General features: G+C 39.1%; 1 long non-coding RNA gene across 1 annotated transcript; it reads right to left on the reverse strand.

Annotated features, from left to right (window-relative positions):
• Positions 1-1,269: 1,269 nt before the first annotated feature.
• Positions 1,270-8,972, reverse strand: LOC113061280 (uncharacterized). The gene is made up of 6 exons (XR_003278340.1): positions 8,828-8,972; positions 3,951-4,741; positions 3,646-3,800; positions 3,180-3,341; positions 2,711-3,097; positions 1,270-2,152 (listed from the first exon to the last, which is right to left on the reverse strand). It is a non-coding gene; the product is annotated as an uncharacterized LOC113061280 (long non-coding RNA).
• Between the last annotated feature and the right edge of the window lie 13,116 nt (positions 8,973-22,088).

Consider the following 22,088-nt stretch of genomic DNA (forward strand, 5'->3'; position numbering starts at 1 on the left):
GGTCTCACTAAATAAGACGAGAACACATGAACAACATGTCCAGAACTTGTCTGACAGTCACTTCTTGAGCATTTGACCGTTTGATTTGAGTATAATTAGCGTCAGATCACATACACAGAGCTGTAAAGGTACGTCAACCCGTCAAAATAAAAGTCCTGTTTTAGACAAGTATTTGCCAGAGATGTATTACTATTGTTCTGCAGAATGTACATAGCCTACTACTACAAAAAAAAAAAAAGGTTTAATCACACAAAATTTCTTCCATGTTTTATTTTTAAATAGTTTCCCAAAAAGTTACGTTTGCTTAATTTTCAATAATTAAAAGATAAATTAATGTTTGGTGTTTAATGCTTAATGTGCATCTCAGTAAATGCTTTATTTAAAACCCCAGCTGAATGGGACTTATATGCACTTAATTCATCTGTCAACTTTATTTTCATTGTTCACAGTACAAGTACAGACAGAGAAACAATGGGTAATAATTAAATGCTTATTTTTGATGTATGTATTGCATTCTATTCATTTAAAAAATACAAATATTTTTTTTTCTAAAAATCGAAACTTAGTTGTTCATTTTAAGAGACACAGAAGTCTTATGTTCTCTTGCATAATTAATATTGCACTTTAATTAAGCAAAAACACATTTTATCCGATTACTAATAATCTATTTACCAAATGGTGGTTAGGACAACCACACAATAAATTATGTGCATCAAACATTAGCTTGGGATGTTTTTAAGCATTGGTAGTGAAAGCAGCTGCCTGCATCCCTTCCCTTCTAATATCAAAATATGGAAATGCTAACATATCTTTAAGTTTTCGGTAAACTTTATAATAAGTAAAAATACTGTTTGCTAACAGTTATATGACAATTAACTAAATATTAATTAACTATCAATTTACCATCTATTAATGATTGTTATTATAAAGTGTCTACCCTCTAACTTAGTTAGCAACTATGGTTTTGGGAAACGCACCCCTGAGCTGTTAATAGTGACCTCTTTCAATATGCTAACAGTAAAATGGTAAAATGTACTTCACAGGTAATTTCTGATTTTTTTTTTTTTTTTTTTTTCAGCTAAACCATAAACTTAATCCTCAACATCAACAGATGCATCAGTTCTCAGTGCTGATGTTTCCTCTATATAGCCAAGGTACCACAAGCTCTATAATTATAGCTGATATCCTGCACAGCCCAGAGTTTAAACTGATAAGTGTGTGCTGTCATATTATTAGAAAAAAACAGTGCAAATCACTATTGAATTCCCACCAAACTATTTTTTTCAAGCAATATTTGTACTGTAAACCTTTTTTTATTTATATAAACTGTGGGTGAACTTAAACTGTATGGCTATGCTGTGGTTACTGTAGGCTTTGCATGCGTGCGGGGGGCCTCTATGTCCATTTTGCTTGGGGCCCCCAAATTCCTTCAAACGGCCCTGCATATTCACCCAATAGAAAATACATTCCCTTAAAAGCATTAGCTTTTTTCCTTACACAACACTGAAATACTGAACAGTTTTTAAAAATAAACATTTAAAAACCTTTTAACATTAATAGCACAGATCCAGCTGACTTATACAAAAAGCTATGCTGAACCCAATACACAAACTAAAACTTCAGACTGCAGCTGGTTGTTTTCAAATATTTGAAACTTTAATACAGTATACGTTGACCCCATTATTTGAACAATATTCAGCATTAAATGTATTCAGTCCAACAAAAGTAAATGTATCAAATTTGGTTTGCATGTCAACAGAAAAAAAAAAAAAAAAAGAATTCCAATACGATTCTCGGGTGGGGCATGGACATGGTTTACAAATTATACCTCAGGAGCTTGTTTCCGATAACGTGGACTATTGTAGAGGCTTGATCTGGTTTGATCTTCATCACTACCCTCTGATGGAACTCAAAGGAATACTTCATGGCTTGTGGATACTCAAGGTTAATGCAGTAGATGATCCCCAAAAGCATGGCAAAGCTGGATGGCACATCCTTGAAGTTGTGAAGCACAACAGTGAACTCAACCACAACTGCCACATTGAACATTGAAGACCTCATGTGGAAAGGCATCCTGGTTGTCACCTTCATAGCCTATCAACAGGCCAAGTTGCATCCCTTCCATGGCTGCAGCCAGAGTCTCACCATGGGCCTTAAAAAGCAGAAAAAAATTGTGTGAATGTTTGGGTCAAGAAGTACATGCTCTGCAAAGCTACTTAAGTCTCATTGATCATAAACCTTTTTTTCAGGCTAATAAAATATTCTTCTTGGGCTTTCAGCTGTGTCTTTACTTGTTTGTAGGTGCAATGTTGGAAGGTTACTGTGAGGGTGAAAACTTAGTGTTTTCTCAGATCTGGGCAAATGTATGTTTCACTGGGTCCTCTCCCCATTACTATTGTACCCCTCCTTTCTCCTCCACCAACATCATTTTACCTCCTCCTCCTATCTCCTCCTCCTTGTCCCTCCTCCCATCACCACTATTCCACTCAACCCTAGTCCTCCCCATCACTATTCTGCCCCTCACTCCTCCCTGCATCATAACTATTTTGCTGCCACAGGACTTTATCAACACCCATGAGTCTAAACCAATCTCTGTGTTAAAGGTTGTGTGTGTGTGTGTGTGTGTGTGTGTGTGTGTGCGTGCTAAAGTGTATATGTGGGTGGGTGCGTTCGTATATGGGCTGTTATGCATGACAGAAAAATGTCTTACGTCACACATCCTGATGATGTCTGATGGCTCTTCTTTTAGGTAGTGTGGCAGACCCAGCAGAGCAGCAGTCCTTCTCCTTTCGTTTGTGTCCTACAAAACAAAAATAAGCAGTGTAGAGATTTTTTTGCAAACATCTGGTGCCCAATTGTACAATTCTCAGCTCGTCTACTCGCGTCTTTCTTCAGAAAGTCCAAAATGGCTTTCAGTGCAGGCTCCTTTGCCAACTTTGTCGCAGCTTTGTACACTTCCAGCAGCCTTGGTGACAGGCCATCAAGTCCGTCGAGGAACATGTCTTATGTCACACATCCTGATGATGTCTGATGGCTCTTCTTTTAGGTAGTGTGGCAGACCCAGCTGAGCAGCAGTCCTTCTCCTTTCGTTTGTGAACTACAAAACAAAAATAAGCAGTGTAGAGTTTTATTGCAAACATCTGGTGCCCAATTTTACAATTCTCAGCTCGTCTACTCACGTCTTCCTTCAGAAAGTCCAAAATGGCTTTCAGAGCAGGTTTCTTTTCCAACTTGGTCGCAGCTTCATACACTTCCAGCAGCCTTGGTGCCAGGTCATCAAGTCCGTTGAGGAACGACTCGAGAAGGTTTGTGCTTACGACTCTTTAGAACTCTGCCCAAACCTGAGACAAAAAAAAAAAGGTTAAGAAATTAGAGAAAAGATTTTCAAAGCATAGTGTCACAATTTAATAAACTATGGTTGTCTGTTGTCAAAGGCTTTAATCCACTCAGTAATACTAAACACAATTCTCTCACTTATCTGCATGCACATTCACGTCACAATTCAGACTAAAAAATAATCTCTGAATGGACCACAGTACAGTATCAGACATCTCTCTAGTACTTCCAGGACAGAAGCTCATACATTGATATCCATTCACTGGATTAAGTGATTAATCTTAGGCTGAGTGTTGTCTATTGTAATACTTGTCTTTCACAGAACATGGCCGGCCATCTAGCTATGACATCCCCAATGAGAGGTTGATCCCCTACGATCTCATTTCTGCACTTGGAGAACGTGGCAGACATCAGCTCATCTACTGTATCTGGTGGTGATCTGGGTCTTTTTTCAGCACTTCCACCTGAATTGGACAGCACAAGCACAAATGACATATACTAAGACAAAATATTAAGCTTTACAGACACAAAAGCAAAGTGTAGGTAGTTAGTATAATATAAGCAGGTATGCATGCAGTAATATTAGACAGGTATGATGTGTATGTGTGATATACATCCATCATCCTCCGATTTTCTTCCATGTCTTCATCACTTAGTCCTTCAGGGGGACCTGGGCAGTAGTGGACCTTGCCCTTCTTTGACTTCTTCAAACGTGGTCCCTTGGCTTCTTCTCCTTTTCCTTTGTTGATCCTTACCTCTGGGGATCCAGCTGCACTTAACTTCTGTCGATAGTTTCCAAGCTTAAACTTCAGGCTGTGGAACCAGCCATTCCAACCATTTCCAGACCTTGGCTCTTTTAGACTGGGATGCTTCTCTACAAGTGCTTTGGCAAATCTTATAGTGTTGCCTCTCAGGATAAGGACTAATCTGCAAGTGTGTCCAGTATATCAGTTATATCCAGTATATCAGTTTTCATACCTTTGGGAATCGCCAGTACAAATACATCTTTTGCATATATTCCATTTGCTTCTTGCAGCGTGAGTTCAACATCATGTGAGAACTCTGGAATCGGGAAGGGCTCAGGCCAGTGCTGGGAGTCAGATTCCCCACTACTGAGAGATGGTAGGCTGGCTGTATCCAATGTGGAATCAGAGCAAGCTGCATCAGCTGTGAACAAAACTTTCAATGTTGCTCTCTCCTCAGGAAGGTCTCGGATGTCGTCAAATTGGTCAGCTGATCCTTGAACGCAGGGTCCTCAAATTGTAAAATAAATCCACCTCTCAGGCCAAGGTTTGCACGCAATACCTGGCACAGTGCATCAACACTTCGGGGGGTGATTTAGATGGAAATGCGCCTGATTTCCCGTCTCAGAGAGGATAACTCGCAGCAGCATCGTGGATTCTGCCTGAAATTTGAAAAGAAAAACGGTTTAATTCATATACATACAAAAATGGTTACTACTGAAAATATTTGGAAAACACTTCAAGAGGGTTAATTCTTTTGGATCAGGCTGTTAAATTTTAATTTGCAGGACAGCCAACACCTGGGTTGCTCCAAGAGATTTAGGAAACATTGCAAGATGTTTAATTATTCTACATCAGGGTAGAAAAACACAAACTTACAACAGCCTTTATTCAGCAAGAATATTCTAGGAGTGGTTAACAGGTGACCCTGGACAAGGTATGACACAAGTGGCATGTAGTCATTGAGATACGCGGGTTTCACCAAGAGACACTCAGCAGGACTTTTCTACACAAGATGGTAACTCATGACCAGCCAGCACAATGCATATTTCCAAAGTTGGGTAGTCCACTTGTACTTCCAACAGAAAGTATCATTCCCTTTGAATACTGTGTTCCATTTAAGAAGACTTTAGGGGTCGGTCCAACTGGCATCACTGAATCTATTCAAGATTGCTTGTCTAAGACCACCATCTAAGACTCCCAGGCAAACATCAGTCACTTTTGCTGTCTCAATCTCAGGCTTGAAAATGCTGGGCATTTCAAGATAATATGCCAACATAAATTGGTGTCTTGAGGCAAGGGTAAGCAGAATTTTTTTTAAGTTATTGGCATCACACACTACGTTCTTAAAGAAAGAATGCTTAGTCTCAAATGTGATTGTCTAACACTCTATTAAGCATCCATATCTTTTAATAAGGCAAGGATAATGTTCAATAAAGTGATGTTTGGGGCACAATTTGTAATCCGGGAAAACTGTCAGTAGTAACTGTCTATGATCCAATATTTTGGTCTGCAAATAACACAGTGAGTCTTTAGTGTGATATGGAGTCACTAAGAGCTCAACCAAATCTTTCAGCTCAAGGATTACTTCCCATGTTTGATACCCTTCTGGAACACGGTGGCTGATGATGAGGGTAAGGAAACGCATAAGATTCCAATTTTCGTGGCCGTTGCCACCTACAGTTCCACTCTTTTGAATAATTAAAGGAATTTTCTGAGGACAATTTGTATTTTCTGAGAATTTAAAAGGAAAGCTCTGTATTTCACTATTAAGCTCTTCTAATGTGAAATACTTCTTTGAAATCATATCTGCAAGGCACTGGCTTAGTTCTACAGGCACAATCCCTTCCAGCACATTGTGTAAAAATCAGGTGGAAAGCCTGTCTATGTGTGAAAACCTGTCAGGCTGTTGAGAGGGCAGTCTCATAACACACCATCAACAGATGCAAGGTCCCTCTGCTTCAAGACACTTGCAGCTTCATCAAATGATTCTGGTGACCTCAAAACAAAGTTCCCAGTTCTAACATCACACGTTTGTATGTCTTGACGACTAGCTAGACAAACCTACAAAACTTCTTAACACTTAAAGACTCTTGGAGTCCACTTAAGGAATGTGCTGCCAAGTTGTCAGCAGCAACGAACAAGATGTTGCCTTTAACATTACACCCTAGTTTCTCTACGAACACACCTACTGTTTCAAGACATTTTAATATCTTAAATCAGTGGCTTCAAAACACGATCATAACCACAAAATGCTCAGCCTTGCACAGTAAAGCAAGGTAGATTGATGACAATGCTGACTTGTATCTAGTGTGTAAATTGCCAATAACCCAATACACACCACAGACTTTTTTTGATGTGCCCAAGGGATTGCAGATTTCAAAGTCATCAATATACAAAGTAATAGCTACACTTAGTTCTTGACCTGAGAGGATTCCATTCGATTTATATAATTCACCATTTAGAAAAGACTTGTAGTAGCCAGACTGTTCAACAGGTTTATTTTTCCCAAGGGCTTGCAGTACCTCTTCTTTTTTAAGAAGATCTGAAAGTAACTTTAGAATAGGGATATAGATAACAGTATGAAACTTGTCTGTTCAAAAGATTTTCGACAGGTTCAATGACAAGTTATTTTTGTAATTTAACTGTCTTTTGTAGTCTGTGCCTAAAGATCCTTCTCTTGAAAGTAAATTAGGGAGGTTAGCACTTTGAAATAGTTCGGTCAAGGATGTCAAACATTCCTCAGATTCGCAGTTATGCTTCTCCAAAACATTCTCAATTGACTCCCTAGTTATTTGTCCAGCACATTTTCCAATATCAGACAAATCATCCACAATTTCTTGAATTGCAGACTTTGACACATGAAGGACAGCTTGCAATTGAAGGAAAAGGGAAGCAATTCTGACTTTTGTGTAGGCTGAGAGTCAGGTTCAGTCACTGAAATCTGGCGACTCTAAATCAAAGCTATTCTGTTCATCATTGACAGAAACTTGACTTTGACAATGAATAATAAGTTCAGGTTTGAAATTATTTTATGTAGAAGACTGATGATATCGGCTTCTGTGAGCAGAAAAGGTCGAGGCTAATCTAGATGTAGCGCGAAGTCGGCAATCAGCCTTCTGTTTTCAGCAAGTGCTCTGTGTGTGTGTCAGTCGCTGTTTGTGTGTCTTATTTAGAGTCTTTTGTCCACTGATAAACTCCACTGTCAAAGCTTCAATCAAAAGAAGTTTATGGCGAGAGCAGGCAGCGTTCGGGCTGTGTGTTTTCCCTGCCATAGAAAAAAAAGTTAGAGACACACGCAGCTTGTTTGTAGTCTGCTTGAGAGTGAAGCGCACAATGTCAGCTCTCGAGGGAGTTGACGGCTGCGATGTGTGCGTTTTGCTTCACTCTCAGAAGGCTCTCTTTGAGGAGGGAGCCTTCACTTGCATTTCTCGCGGTGCCAGCCCCGCTTTCGCCGTGGCGGAGTGGTGTTTGTGCTCACGGGTTTCGCTTTCGGATCTGCTGGAAGGAATGTAAGACGGACAAGCCCCTATCTTCTTCCTTAACCACCAGATCTGGCGCCCGCTCTCGGGGGTGTGGAAGCCTTTTGCGGTACTTCCTCCCCGATGAGAGGGCGCGACGCGCTCCTGTCTTTCTCTGAGGAGATTGATGTTGAAGGCGTCGATGAGCTCACCAGTCGCACAAGCACCAGCTACACAAGCATATTATACCTAATATTATAATAAGCAGCATTAATGAAGAGTGGATCTCGTGCAATTGGCTCTCAGGGGGGCTGATTGTGTTTTTTTCGCTGTTAAGCACTCCAGCCAGGCACGCTCCTAGGAGTGTGTCCGTGCATGCAATCTTGCTATTGCAGTCGCGCTGCTGCTAAGGCATGGCATTCATTCTTGGGAATCGCACATGAACTGGTGAAGGGTTGGAGACAGGTAATCCTATCTCCACCCATGTTCACTAGATCTAGAGCTCATTCCCGAGGCTTGGAAGCCCACGCTGTGGTTTCTTCGCCCTCTGATACAGAGCATGCTGCTGCTGCATGCTATCTCGCCGGGTACGCTCCGAGGAGTGTGTGAATGCGCATGCAATCTTGCTGGTGCGGCGCACTGCTGCTGAGGCACGGCGGTGACCACGATTGCAGGAATTGCAATTTTCCCCCCAAAATAAAATACAAATTCTTACTGGCCCAAAACTTTTAAACAGTAGTGTTTAATGATACAAAAGCTTTAGATTTCAGATAAATGCTGTTCTTTTGAAACTTTTTATTCATCAAACACACAACTGTTTTAAACATTGATCAGTCATAAATAATTTCTGAAGGGTCATGTGACACTGAAGACTGGACTAATGATGCTGAAAATTCAGTTTTGATCACAAGACTAATTTACAGTTTAAAATATATTAAAAACAGCTGTTTTAAATTGGAATAATATTTCACAATATAACTGTTTTTGTTTGTATTTTTAATCTACTAAATGCAGGCTTGGTGAGCAGGAGATAACATTATTACTTCTTTTAAAAACATAAAAAAATCAGACTGATCCCAAAATTTTTAATGTTAGTGTATTTGGCCTTGACATATGGTCTATCAGAAATGGTGTTTTCTACAATGAAAACTGGTATCGTCTCAGATAAAGCTTTATCAACCGTCTCTGACTGAACTAAAAGACTGAACTGCTAGCAAACGTGTTCTAGCTAACATTAACAGTTGTATCAACGCACTTTCTTAATATCTACAAAACACGAACACTTACCAATAGCGAACTTGTTCACACCAACTCGGAAAAATGAGGCACCCGGATGACTGAAGTTTGACTACTTGCTGGCGGGTAAACTTGTTCGTCTCGAGGCCTGGCTTCGTCGGTAGTTCCCCGCACATGCGCAAAGAGCTGTCCTCCAATCAATCTGCAACATGCCAAAAACTTGTACCCCACTCATTTTTAAAATGGCAAGTTCATTCAAGCACCTGGAATGTGTGATTCATTGAAGTAACTTATGAACCTAAATTGAAAGATTGAAAACTCAAACATTTGAGTTGAAATTTCTAAATGTCTGATTTAATGACATATATAAGTTATCATATCTTTTTGATCAGATATTTTTTTACAGTGCATGTCTTCAGTCACTTTGCCGTGTGCCTTGCAAGGACAAAAAACTCGCCTTCATCTTCTCCTTGTATCCTGGTGTCATGTCCCAAGGGGTTCAAGTTGAGACTTGGTCAGCCTCTCAGGACAAACTAGACATCACCTTCTCCTTCCCCTGAGGTGAGGAGCGGTCAGAGTCCATCTACAGTTAGTGACGATGACACAGGTGAAACTTATTTAGTTACTGTATTGAAGACTCACAAGTGAAATTGAAAATACGGTTGTGTGTGTAGGCGTGGCTTTCTGCCGTGATCCAGTCCTAAAGAAAACGTGAAGAAGTACGGGGTGAGACAGAAACATTAACACTTAACTTTTGTAATTCAGATCCATAGTGAATAAATCAGTTGTGCTCACACACACACCTCCTTGAATCATTTTAATTCAATTCAATTCAAGTTTATTTGTATAGCGCTTTTTACAAAATAAATCGTTACAAAGCAACTTTACAGAAAATTATGTTTCTACAATATTTAGCAGTAGCTAGTAGTTTGTGCACATTTGACAGGATTTTTAGAAAAAATAATAATAATAATACAAGACGTAGTCAGCTAGACGATGAACTATCAATATTATTAAGTTATTATATGATTCAGTCACACATTTAGCAATAATTGTTAGTTCTGTTTGTTGATTCAAGGTTAGCATCATCTGGGGTCCTCTGAGGGTCAGCATCATCTCTTCTCAGGTGTTCTGGATCCAGACTGGAGCTTGTTTAAATCCTAGTTACCACGGGATGTAAATCCCGTGGCGAAACATAGAAACAAAATACAGACATCATTAGCATAGCTGCTGATCCAACAAAGTAAAATTAGTTTAACCCAAGCTAATGAATAAAAATGCAACTTTGAACAGATGCAACTACACTCACAATTAAAAAGAAACATTATTCGAATGCTTGGCGAAAGAGATGTGTTTTTAATCTAGATTTAAACAGAGAGAGTGTGTCTGAACCCCGAACATTATCAGGAAGGCTATTCCAGAGTTTGGGAGCCAAATGTGAGAAAGCTCTACCTCCTTTAGTGGACTTTGCTATCCTAGGAACGACCAAAAGTCCAGCGTTTTGTGACCTTAGGGTGCGTGATGGGTTGTAGCGTGGTAGAAGGCTAGTTAGGTACGCTGGAGCTAAACCATTTAGGGCCTTATAGTATAGTATAGTAATGATAATTTGTAACTGATACGGAACTTAATAGGTAGCCAGTGCAGAGACTGTAAAATTGGGGTAATATGATCATATTTTCTTGACCTCATAAGGACTCTAGCTGCTGCATTTTGGACGACCTGTAGCTTGTTTATTGAAGAAGCAGGACAACCACCTAGTAGTGCATTACAATAGTCCAGTCTAGAGGTCATGAATGCATGAACTAGCTTTTCTGCATCAGAAACAGATAACATGTTTCGTAGCTTGGCAATGTTTCTAAGATGGAAGAATGCAGTTTTTGTAACATTGGAAATATGATTTTCAAAAGACAAATTGCTGTCTAATATAACACCCAGATTTCTGACTGTAGAGGAAGTAACAGTAAAGTGAAAGTGAAAGTGAAGTGACATTCAGCCAAGTATGGTGACCCATACTCAGAATTTGTGCTCTGCATTTAACCCATCCGAAATGCACACACACAGAGCAGTGAACACACACACACACTGTGAGCACACACCCAGAGCAGTGGGCAGCCATTTATGCTGCGGCGCCCGGGGAGCAGTTGGGGGTTCGATGCCTTGCTCAAGGGCACCTAAGTCGTGGTATTGAAGGTGGAGAGAGAGCTGTTCATGCACTCCCCCCACCCACAATTCCGTCCGGCCCGAGACTAGAACTCACAACCCTTCGATTGGGAGTCCAACCCTCTAACCATTAGGCCACGACTTCCCCGTACATCCGTCTAGTTGCAGATTGTAATCTACAAGATTCTGTGTAGTGTTTTTTGGTCCAATAATTAATATCTCTGTCTTATCCGAATTTAATTGGAGAAAATTGTGTGTCATCCAATCTTTTACATTTTTAACACACTCTGTTAGCTTAGATAATTGGGAAGTTTCATCTGGTCTCGTTGAGATATATAGCTGAGTATCATCAGCATAACAGTGGAAGCTAATTCCGTATTTTCTAATAATATTACCAAGGGGCAACATATATATTGAAAATAGAAGGGGACCTAGGACGGATCCTTGTGGCACTCCATATTTTACTGATGATAAATGAGATGACTCCCCATTTAAGTAAACAAAATGGTAGCGATCGGACAGGTAGGATCTAAACCATCTTAGAGCCTGCCCTTGAATACCTGTATAGTTTTGTAATCGATCTATGAGTATGTCATGATCTATGGTGTCGAACGCAGCACTAAGATCAAGTAAGACTAGAAATGAGATGCAGCCTTGGTCTGACGCAAGGAGCAGGTCATTTGTAATTTTAACAAGTGCAGTTTCTGTGCTATGGTGGGGCCTAAAACCTGACTGAAATTCTTCATACATATCATTTTTATGCAGGAAGGTGCTCAATTGAGCAGACACAACTTTCTCTAAAATTTTAGACATAAATGGAAGATTTGAAATAGGCCTATAATTTGCCAGTACACTAGGATCTAGTTTTGGTTTCTTAATAAGAGGCTTGATAACCGCCAGCTTGAATGGTTTTGGGACGTGTCCTAAAGTTAACGACGAGTTTATGATATTGAGAAGCGTTTCTTCTGCTACAGGTAACAGCTCTTTCAGTAATTTAGTGGGTACAGGATCTAATAAACATGTTGTTGGTTTAGATACAGTGATAAGTTTATTTAGCTCTTCCTGTCCTATGGTTGTAAAGCGCTGCAGTTTATCTTTGGGTGCGATGGATGAAACTGAAGTGTTAGACGCTGTAGAATCTACATTCGCTATTGTATTTCTAATGTTATCTATTTTATCAGTGAAGAAATTCATAAAGTCATTACTATTTAACGTTGGTGGAATATTTGAATCAGGTGGCATCTGGTAATTTGTTAACTTAGCCACTGTGCTAAATAAAAACCTAGGATTGTTTTGGTTATTTTCAATGAGTTTGTGTATATGCTCTGCCCTAGCAGTTTTTAGAGCCTGTCTATAGCTGGACATACTGTTTTTCCATGCAATTCTAAAAACTTCTAAGTTAGTTTTTCTCCATTTGCGTTCAAGACTACGAGTTAATTTCTTGAGAGAGTGAGTATTACTGTTATACCATGGTACAGTACGTTTTTCTCTAACTTTTTTCAATTTGATTGGGGCAACAGCTTCTAATGTATTAGAGAAAATAGTGCCCATGTTGTCAGTAATTTCGTCTAATTCGTGTGTATTTTTGGGTACAATTAGCAGTTGAGATAGATCAGGCAGGTTATTTGCGAATCTTTCTTTGGTGGCTGGAACAATAGTTCTGCCCAGACGGTAACGCTGCGACATATAGTTAATATCAGTTATACGCAGCATGCACGATACAAGGAAATGGTCTGTAATATCATCACTTTGAGGTACAATATCTATAGTAGTAAGATCGATTCCATGCGATATAATTAAATCTAGTGTATGATTAAAACGATGAGTGGGCCCGGTGACATTTCGCTTGACTCCAAAGGAGTTTATTAGGTCAGTAAACGCAAGTCCTAATGTATCATTTGCATTATCAACGTGAACATTAAAATCTCCCATGATTAGCGCCTTATCAACTGTAACTAGAAGGTCTGAGAGGAAATCTGCAAATTCTTTCAGGAATTCTGTATACGGCCCTGGTGGTCTATACACAGTAGCCAGAGCAAGAGATACATTAGATTTCTTTTGCATGTCTGACAGAGTAACATTTAGCAGAAGTATTTCAAAAGAGTTAAACCTGTATCCTGTTTTCTGGGTAACATTGAGAATATCACTATATATTGTTGCAACACCCCCGCCACGACCAGTCTGACGGGGCTCATGCTTATAACAGTAGTTTGGTGGAGTAGACTCATTTAGACCAAAATAATCATTTGGTTTTAGCCAGGTTTCAGTCAAGCAGAGTAAATCAAAACTATTATCTGTGATCATTTCATTTACAATAACTGCTTTTGGTGCGAGTGATCTAATATTTATGAGCCCAAACTTTAACAATTGTTTTTGTTCATTTACTTTACATTTTTCTGGTTTAATTACGATAAGATTTTTTCTAGATCCTACATTATATTTATATTTTGACCTCACTTATATTTGACCTTATATTTTACTTAATTTATCTCCCTACTTAGGTGCCTAACTAACACTCTTTTTTTTTCAAATTGTCATGATTTGGTTTACACTTGCATTTGATTTTTATTGAACACCTGATCTATTTTTTCCATGAATCAGGACAACACAGTTGAAAGGTGGAGAGAAATTCCCATTCGCTGCCTTATAGTCTATCTTGGCGAGCAGGAGGAGGGCCTTTTCAAACAGTACCGCATAAGTAATTGAGTTTACTTTTGTTTGAACTGGATGTCTCTGTAGGCTTTCCATGTGGAGATATGGCCATTTCAATCCCGTGCACCAGCCTCCTGTGGGTTAGGCTTTGAAGTACATAGTCACCCTTCATTCCCTTATGCACGTCACCCTGAAGAGCTTGAGCCATGTATTTTATACATCCTAACATCTTTTAATCTATTCTGCAAGGATGTGGAGGAGCTCGTCGCAGACTTTGCGATACATGTGATGAAGATTGCCATCATCGATGCTTTCTTTGGCTGGATATTTTTCCTGGAGTTAGTCAGGAGTATGAGCAGTCTTATATTGATGAGAGAAGAGATAATGATGTAAGTACTGCCAAAGTTTATTGAAAGAAGCTTTGCTCATTTGATGTTGAAATTAGTGCCTTGAATGTACAGCCACCTATAATTTTTTGATAATTTTTATGTGTAGAAGTCAAAGGATGGTGATTCATGCACAGGGTTTTACTTAATTTTATAACACTGTTCCTCCTCAAAGCTTCTGGATACGTTTTGTGTCTTAGGAGAATGTAGCCTACAAATGATGCTGTTTGCACTAAGGATTTAGTGCTAAACAAATAAATCTAAAATAAATCTATTAACCTTTCAGAATGTGTTCATCATCTTCTAAGGCACCCTCAAACAAACAAACACACACACCATCCTTATCTTCCTCAGATATTCAAAAAATTCCCTCCTGGAAAACACAGGAAAGTGTCTTTATTAAAGGTCAGGGCTCAACTTAATTATTAAGTTCATGTTACTTAGAAATGCATTTTACTGTGGCCTAAAGACTTATTCACCTTACTTAAAACATTATGTTGGATCAACGTAATTACTAACATTCATGTTGAAAATTATTAAGTTCATGTTACTTAGCAATGCGTTTTATTGTAGCCTAAAAAGTAATTCACCATTCTCAAAACATCGCTTTGAATGAATGTTATTTTGCCAGTAGTCTTAAAATAAAAATTATATTGGAAAACTTTAACACTTTTTTTTGTTGACCTAATGTTTTAATTTTTTTGAGTGTAGCGGCCTATTCTCCTGTTAGGCTGAAGTGGGCCCATTGGGCCTATTTTTTCATTGATATTGTCATGGGGGAGCGGTTAGTGTTAGCTGCGAAAGCAGTTATCTCGGGAGCATGTCCCTAGGACATTGGGTGGTCGTCTATTTGGCCTCACAAACCTACTGGTTTTCAGTGTATAAGAACCCACCGCAGAACCTGCATGAACACCAGAGTTTTAGTGAGACAGGTGAGGTTTTGTAAGGCAGGTAAATGTAGAGGTGTGCATTGGTTTGCTTCATGTTTATGATGTGCACTATTTTGAATCACTTCACTTTACAGTTATAGTTATACCACAACAAATTCTGGCATCGGCATCGGCGAGTACATGAACCCATATACCGATCCGATACCATTTTCTTAAACAAGACCTAGTTATGACCGCTAGCTTTGCTTAACCGCTGTACGGTTGTTCTACGCTGCTCAGAATGCATTGCAAACACAGGAAGTTGTGCTGTGTTGCCACAAGAAACCCCTGTTTAGGGTGGCGAAGAAATGAAAACGCATTAACAGCACTGATCTATATATGACTGGAGCACTCATCACATTCTAAACTGCCAACAGACAGTGAAGCCGCTTCTATATTGTAGATCAGAGGTTAGCAGTATATACGCTGTTTAGCAGTATTTCAGACTGGACCAACCAGACAGTAAAACGGCGACTAGGGATGCCACAAGTACTGGCACTTCACTACCAAGTCAGTGCTGAAAATTTAAAAATGTGTTGATACCAGCATCTCTTTAGTACCGGTAGTAAGTTACCGACTCCCGAGTATATTCGGTACCCGCAGCTGTGATCAGTCGCTTCCGTGTTAGTCTAAGCGCAGGGCTCCGGACTGTAGCCGATATATATACTAGTGTCTGTGAATATTAAACTGCAAAATACTATTTAAATATTACTCCTGCAAATTCTACATCTCTGTGGGTGACGGGCATAGATGCGTGGGAGCTCGCTGTTTTGTAGTCTCTGCCTTGTGACACTTTATGAGGACACAAACGCATAAACCGTCACTTCATGAGAATTTACCATTTAATTTGAGAGAACTGTCATATCATAAACACAGACACTCAAAGATCTTCATGGCAACCCATCAAAATAAATGTTAACGTGAGTAAATTGACAATATATTAAGCTACTGTTGTAGACTACAGTAGATTTAGCTATGTCTCTATTAATAATAATAATAATTATGCCTAGAAGGTTTCTTGTTTTTTACTTGTTTTGTTGTAAAGAGATTATCTATATAATTTTTTGTTGCAAATTATTTGTTGCAGTTTTTTTTATACAGTTATATTGTAAAACTGAAATACCTTTTTTAGTTTGCAGTGTTAATAAATAATATTACTGTCAAATTCATAAAATTCATAGTCAGATAATAAAAATACTGTAATAAATACAGTAGTTCACCATGTATTTGTTCATGTTTTATAAAGGGGTAAGTCTGAATCACACCATAAAATAATTCTAGCAATTTACACAGGGCTAGTAGTATATACAGCTGTATATACAGATACACACCCAGGTATCGGATCAGTACTTGGTATCGGACGATACCCTGAGCCCAGGTATCGGAATGGGTATCAGGAAGAGAAAAAGGGTATCGGAACATCTCTACTTCACAGTGCATTTCCCAAAGAACATTTCATTTATTGCGTATTTTGGCTTCTGTGATTATTTTGCATTTTGCTGTTGGCTGGATTTGGCTGGACACAGTCTTTTGTGCTTAAGTGTTTTCTTTTTTATTTTGACTGCATGTTTTTTTGCTCTCGTTATGGAGTTTAGTCTAGAGGACTTTGTGGCTCACCCAAATTTAGAAGAATTTGAACAATGCACTGAAAATAAAATGATCTCCATTGCTGCTCATTTTAAAGTTCCTATTTCAAAACAAGATAAAAACAAGATATTAAGCATCAATTTCACACTGCCTTAGCTGAAAGAAAGTTTCTCCCTCCTATCAGCACTGTCCCTTCACATGCTGTTACGCACACCGATCCTGAGCTGCATAAACTTTTGTAAACTGAGTTATAGGTGGAAATCTGACATTTAGATCTTAAGGAAAAAGAGCTCCAGCATGAGTTTGAGCTGCTCAAATTTGAAATGGAGGAGACAGGAAGACGTGAATCAATCCGAGCTAGACAGTTGAGCAGGGATTCTGCTATGGACATACATTTTGATGTTAATAAATGCATTCGTTTAATCCCACCTTTTTCAGACAGAGATGTTGACAAATATTTTGTACTGTTTGAGCAAATAGCAATGAGCTTAAAGGGGCCTACAATGGTTTGGCCTCTCCTTCTGCAGTGTATTTATGGGTAAAACCCAGGAAGCATATGCTTCTCTTTTGCCTGAGGCAAGTTTAGATTATGACCAGGGGAAGTTTGCAGTTTTAAGGTCTTATGAGTTGGTTCCTGAGGCTTTTAGGCAGAAGTTTCAACATTATAAGAAAGCCGAGGGCCAAAGTTATGCTGAATTTGGTCGTGAGAAAATCATATTGTTTGTTCGTTGGTGTTCTGCACAAAAGGTGCAAAGAACTTTAAGCAGCTTTGCGATTTAATTCTCATGGAGGAATTAAAAAATTGTCTACCAGACTAAATTGCAACATACTTAAATGAACAAAAAGTCACTAATATGTCTGCTGCTGCTATATTAGCTGCTGAATATGTTATGATACACAAATCGAGCTTTTCCTTTGTTGCAGCAAGGTCCTGTTACACACCCTCAATTTAGTGAGCATGTCAGTCCTAAAGACAGTACAACTAAGGCAAGGCCTGCGTGTGCTTACTGTAAAAAGCATGGCCATCTAATAAACAGCTGTTTTCTGTTGAATAAAAAGAAGCCTAAAGCAGTTGTTAGTCAAAAAATCTACATTACCACAGGCCCCTCAATCTGAACATACCTGAGAGCTGCATAAAGGTCCCAGTAACAATTTTGTGTGATTACTGCTGCTTCTAGATCCTGAAATGGAGTCCAAGTTATCACCCGAGATTAGCCACATCATGTGTCTTCCTCCTACAACCTCTAATACCATGGTGTCATGCAAGAGCCAAAGGAGCAATTGGATAGCTTTGGTGGCGCACAGATGTCTCGGAAACATTTGATTTTAGAACAGAAGCATGGTCCGTCTCTCTCCTCTTTATTTGAATTAGTTGTTTATGAGGATGAGTTTGCAGATATGGCTTCTGGCTATTTTTTAAAAATGATGTCCTGCTGCGTAAGTGGACACCATCTTATGCTTCCACACAGGACAACTGGAGAGTTGTCACACAGGTTGTTGTTCCAAACCATTTTCGAAACGAAATACTCAGTCTGGCACAATCCTTTATCTGGACATCTAGGTATTACCAAAACCTACAGGCGTATCTTGCGGCAATTTTTACTTGTCAAACCTTTGGAAAGTCCCACCATACCCTTTATACCATATTCCAGCTGTTGATTCACCATTGATCACGTTAATGTTGATTGTGTTGGTCCGTTGCCCCGTACTAAATCTGGTAACCAGTTCTTATTGACCATTAAGTGTGCTTCAACACGGTTTCCTGAAGCTTTACCTATGTGAAAAATCACTGCACCTGCAGTTGTAAAGGGACTCGTTAAGTTTTTCTCATTGTTTGGACTCCCTAAGGTTATTCAGAAAGACCATTGGACAAACTTTTTCTCATGTGTTTGCACAGGTGGTCGATTAGCCGAACATCACCCATTGTTTTTCAAGCACTTCCAATCCGGAAAGTCAGGGTACACTTGAAAGGTTTCATCAAACTCTTAAATCTATGCTTCGTGCCTATTGCCTTCAAAATGAAAAATAATGGGATGATGGTGTACATCTTCTGCTATTGTGGCTCAGGAAGCTGTGCAGTAATTAACTGGTTTTAGTCCAGCAGATTTAGTGTTTGCTCATAATGTACATCGTCCTGTAAGACTGCTTCGGGAGAATTGGTTGAATGAGTCTCAACTGAAAAATCTGCTTGATTATGTCAGCTCCTTTCATTTAAAGTTAAATCGTGCTTGTGAATTGGCTACACAACACTTGTCTGCTGCTCAGTCTAAGATGGAAGGCTGGTTTGATAAAAAGACAGTGGTCAGACAGTTTAAGCCTGCGAATAAAGTTTCGTTGTATTTGGCCATTACTGGGTCCAGCCTTCAGGCACGTTACAGCGGCCCTTATGTCATAGAAAAGAGAGTTTTAAACCTTATTATGTTAATAACTGCTGGCACTTGCTTGGAATGAACAGAAAATATCTGAACCTCGTGTTCATTTGTGCCCTCAGTCATGTGGCTCGAACATGATCACATACACACAGGTCGTCTTCTATAGTACCACACCAGTGGTGTAGTCAGGGCCATACGCAAGTATACCCACTTGTCTGTATACCTCACAAGTCTGTAATGTACTATAATGAATCGTTTCCCTTTAATGGTGTACCAAACAGTTGTGAAACTAGTGATTCTTTTTGTAATTGGTGCATTATCAGTTCTGTCATTTCACATTTCCCCGCCCATCATCTACTGAGTGCGCGTGTCCACTGCAGTGAGAGAACTCCGCTCAAATGCCATCGGGAGCACTGGGACATTTCTGGACCAGTTGAGTTGAGAGCTGATCGCCGAAAGCAAGGGAAACCTCCCCCATATTAGGCACTGTTTCTAATTACACCAAACTTACAAAAAAGTGTGAAGTAGCGCTACACACTGCATCCGCCAGCTGCATGCAAGAGCAGAGTCTCCAGCACAGCACTGTGTTTGCGTTACAATGTAAAGTGATAATTCGCTTCATCCATTCAGATGTGACACATAATTATTGATCCTGTCGTGTCGTGTGATGCATGAGAACATTAAGGTTCTGTAGTGATGCTGGCAGAAAACACCCACAATGTTAACTGCATGAAGAGGTAAACTAGAAAACGCCAACAAGGCATGTCAATTCAGCAAGGGGAACTAGCCGCAGCCTAAGACCTTCTGTAATGCAGGTTTAAAATGAATTGTATTCTGATATAAAAAAAAAAAAAATAATAATAATAATAATAATAAAAAAAATAATAATAATAATAATTCTGTACTTTGATGGAGATATACACGATTTCTCACCAGGTTTCGTTAAACAATGATGAGGGGGCGGCTTATGAACGCAGATAGTGCTTGCAACAAGTTATCGCACAACATTTACAATGGGTTTATGAATCTGTATAATTCATACAATGACCAAAAGTGTTTTCATTGAGCTATTCACTATCATAGTCTTGCTTATAATCTGAAAAGTAGTAAATTTTGCTCACTATTACATCAGTTTCTGCTCTGGTCATGGGATTCCAGATTCCATTCTAATGTGTGATATTGTATAATTGGAATTTTATCTTATTCGTCCACTATTTCCCAGTCTCTACTGAAATGTCAGTGTCTACTAATCACTGAATCCACAGCGTTGCGGACATCACGTTCCCATTCTGATGACTACGACTATTGATGTGGTTACATAGATACAAGTAATCGGTTTAACACGTTTACATAGCAGAATTTTAATTTAGTTTGGTTATAGAAGGTATCCCACCCCTTTCAACAGATTACCATTTCGGTTTTGGCAATTTTATTTTGACTGAGGTGTTTATATGGAGCATTTTCATTAAGACTGGATGTCATCTTAAGTTTCCAAAGGGTGTATGCTTCCCCTGCTGGACTACCACCCTCCATTATGCAACTTACAGCATCAATGCATATTACATGCTCCTCGTGCCTTTTGCTTAAAGGGGGGCTAAAATGGTGTTTCATGGATTCAGAGTTGTTCAGCGTTAAAGAGATGGATTTTTGTGCTAAACATGGCCAATTTGGATGAATAGAGTTTTCTGTGCCGAAAATCTCACTTCTGGGTTGTACAAGTTTCGGCAGTTTTTTGATCATGGATCTAATGACGTAGATGATGGTGGAACTCCTTATGAGCATTTATCTCGGGAATGCACGCCTGCGCACATGTTGACGAGAGGAGAGCGAGACCTCACCATTAATGCAATTCATCAGGAATTTGTTGGCAGCGCTGCATAGGATTTGTTCGAGAATGTCTCCAGATAAATGTGTTTTGGATGTGAGGGAAAGTTTGCCATGTTCAGCTTCTCAAATAACCTAGCATTACATGAACCGTGGATGCAGTTTGCTTTTCTGGGCAGCAATGGAGTTTAGCAAGTGTGTTTGTGTTCTTGTCATCTCAGTGACAAATGTTTTATAAACAAGACCAGATTGATGCTGGATTTGCACATCGTTTGCTATAAAAACATGGTAAAAGACCCCATTCAGGTAAGTACAACTGCATCAGATTGAATATATGTAAATTAAAACAACACGAAACATTAGTATTATAGCTCCGCCCACAGCATGCCTACAGGAGCTTTGTATTCCAGAGAGAATTGGAAGCTGTATTTTTCTCTTGCAGGTATGACAAGGCTGGAGACCTTTGGAGATGGGGATTCTGTGGGTACTCGGGATTGGCATGAGATTTAAGCATTTTAAGAAACATGTTTGTTGCACATCCTCAATTGCTTAACTTGGGGTGATGCTTCCCCCTTTGTGATTTTTATAGCATGGTAGATACATTAAAGCTGGGGTAGGTAACTTTTGACGCTCTAGCGATTAATAAACAGAACTGCTTGCATCTTGCGGAAGAACATCGTAGCCGGAACTACTTCTCTCTGTTTATGTCTATGAAGAATCACAAAGGTACTGGGTTACTCCGCCGCGGTACTCCCGGAGCAATCTAAAATAGTCCGAATATAAACTCTTATTATAGGTAGGGATGGGTATCGTTAAGGTTTTAACGGTATTACTACTCTTACCGATACTGCTTAACGGTCCAGTACTTTAACGGTATTCTTATCGGTACTTTGTGTTGTGTGTGTATGTGTGTGTGTGTTTTTTTAAGAACAAGTTGAGAACAGAATTAACATTTCTTTTTATGTAAAATAATAAAAATTATTTGTAGCGCAAGAAACAGCCATGTTTGAAAAAATAGCTATTATACAAAAAAAAAAAAAAAAAAAACAATGATTGTAAAACATTTGAAATAAACTATATATTTATAAACAGAACTTCTACGAAAGGTTAGCAAACGAGGGAGATTTTACATTTATTTTAAATGACGTGAACAACGTTGTTTCAACATGATTTTAGCATACATAACGTACCTGACGTAGATTGGGCAACAACCAGAGACGATCTAGCTAGGCAGTTGAAAACTCTGTATTTCTCTGTCTGCATATAATACACTTTTGAAAGATGCTTTGACATATTGCTTGTGTTTCCGCCCTTAAATGCAAAAATTTTGTTGCATTTATGACAACGAGCGTTGTCTGCATCAACTCTAGTGAAGTATAACCACACTTTGGAACGTTTTGCT

This window comes from Carassius auratus, chromosome 43 (genome assembly GCF_003368295.1).
Source record: "Carassius auratus strain Wakin chromosome 43, ASM336829v1, whole genome shotgun sequence".
NCBI classification, from domain to species: Eukaryota; Metazoa; Chordata; class Actinopteri; order Cypriniformes; family Cyprinidae; genus Carassius; species Carassius auratus.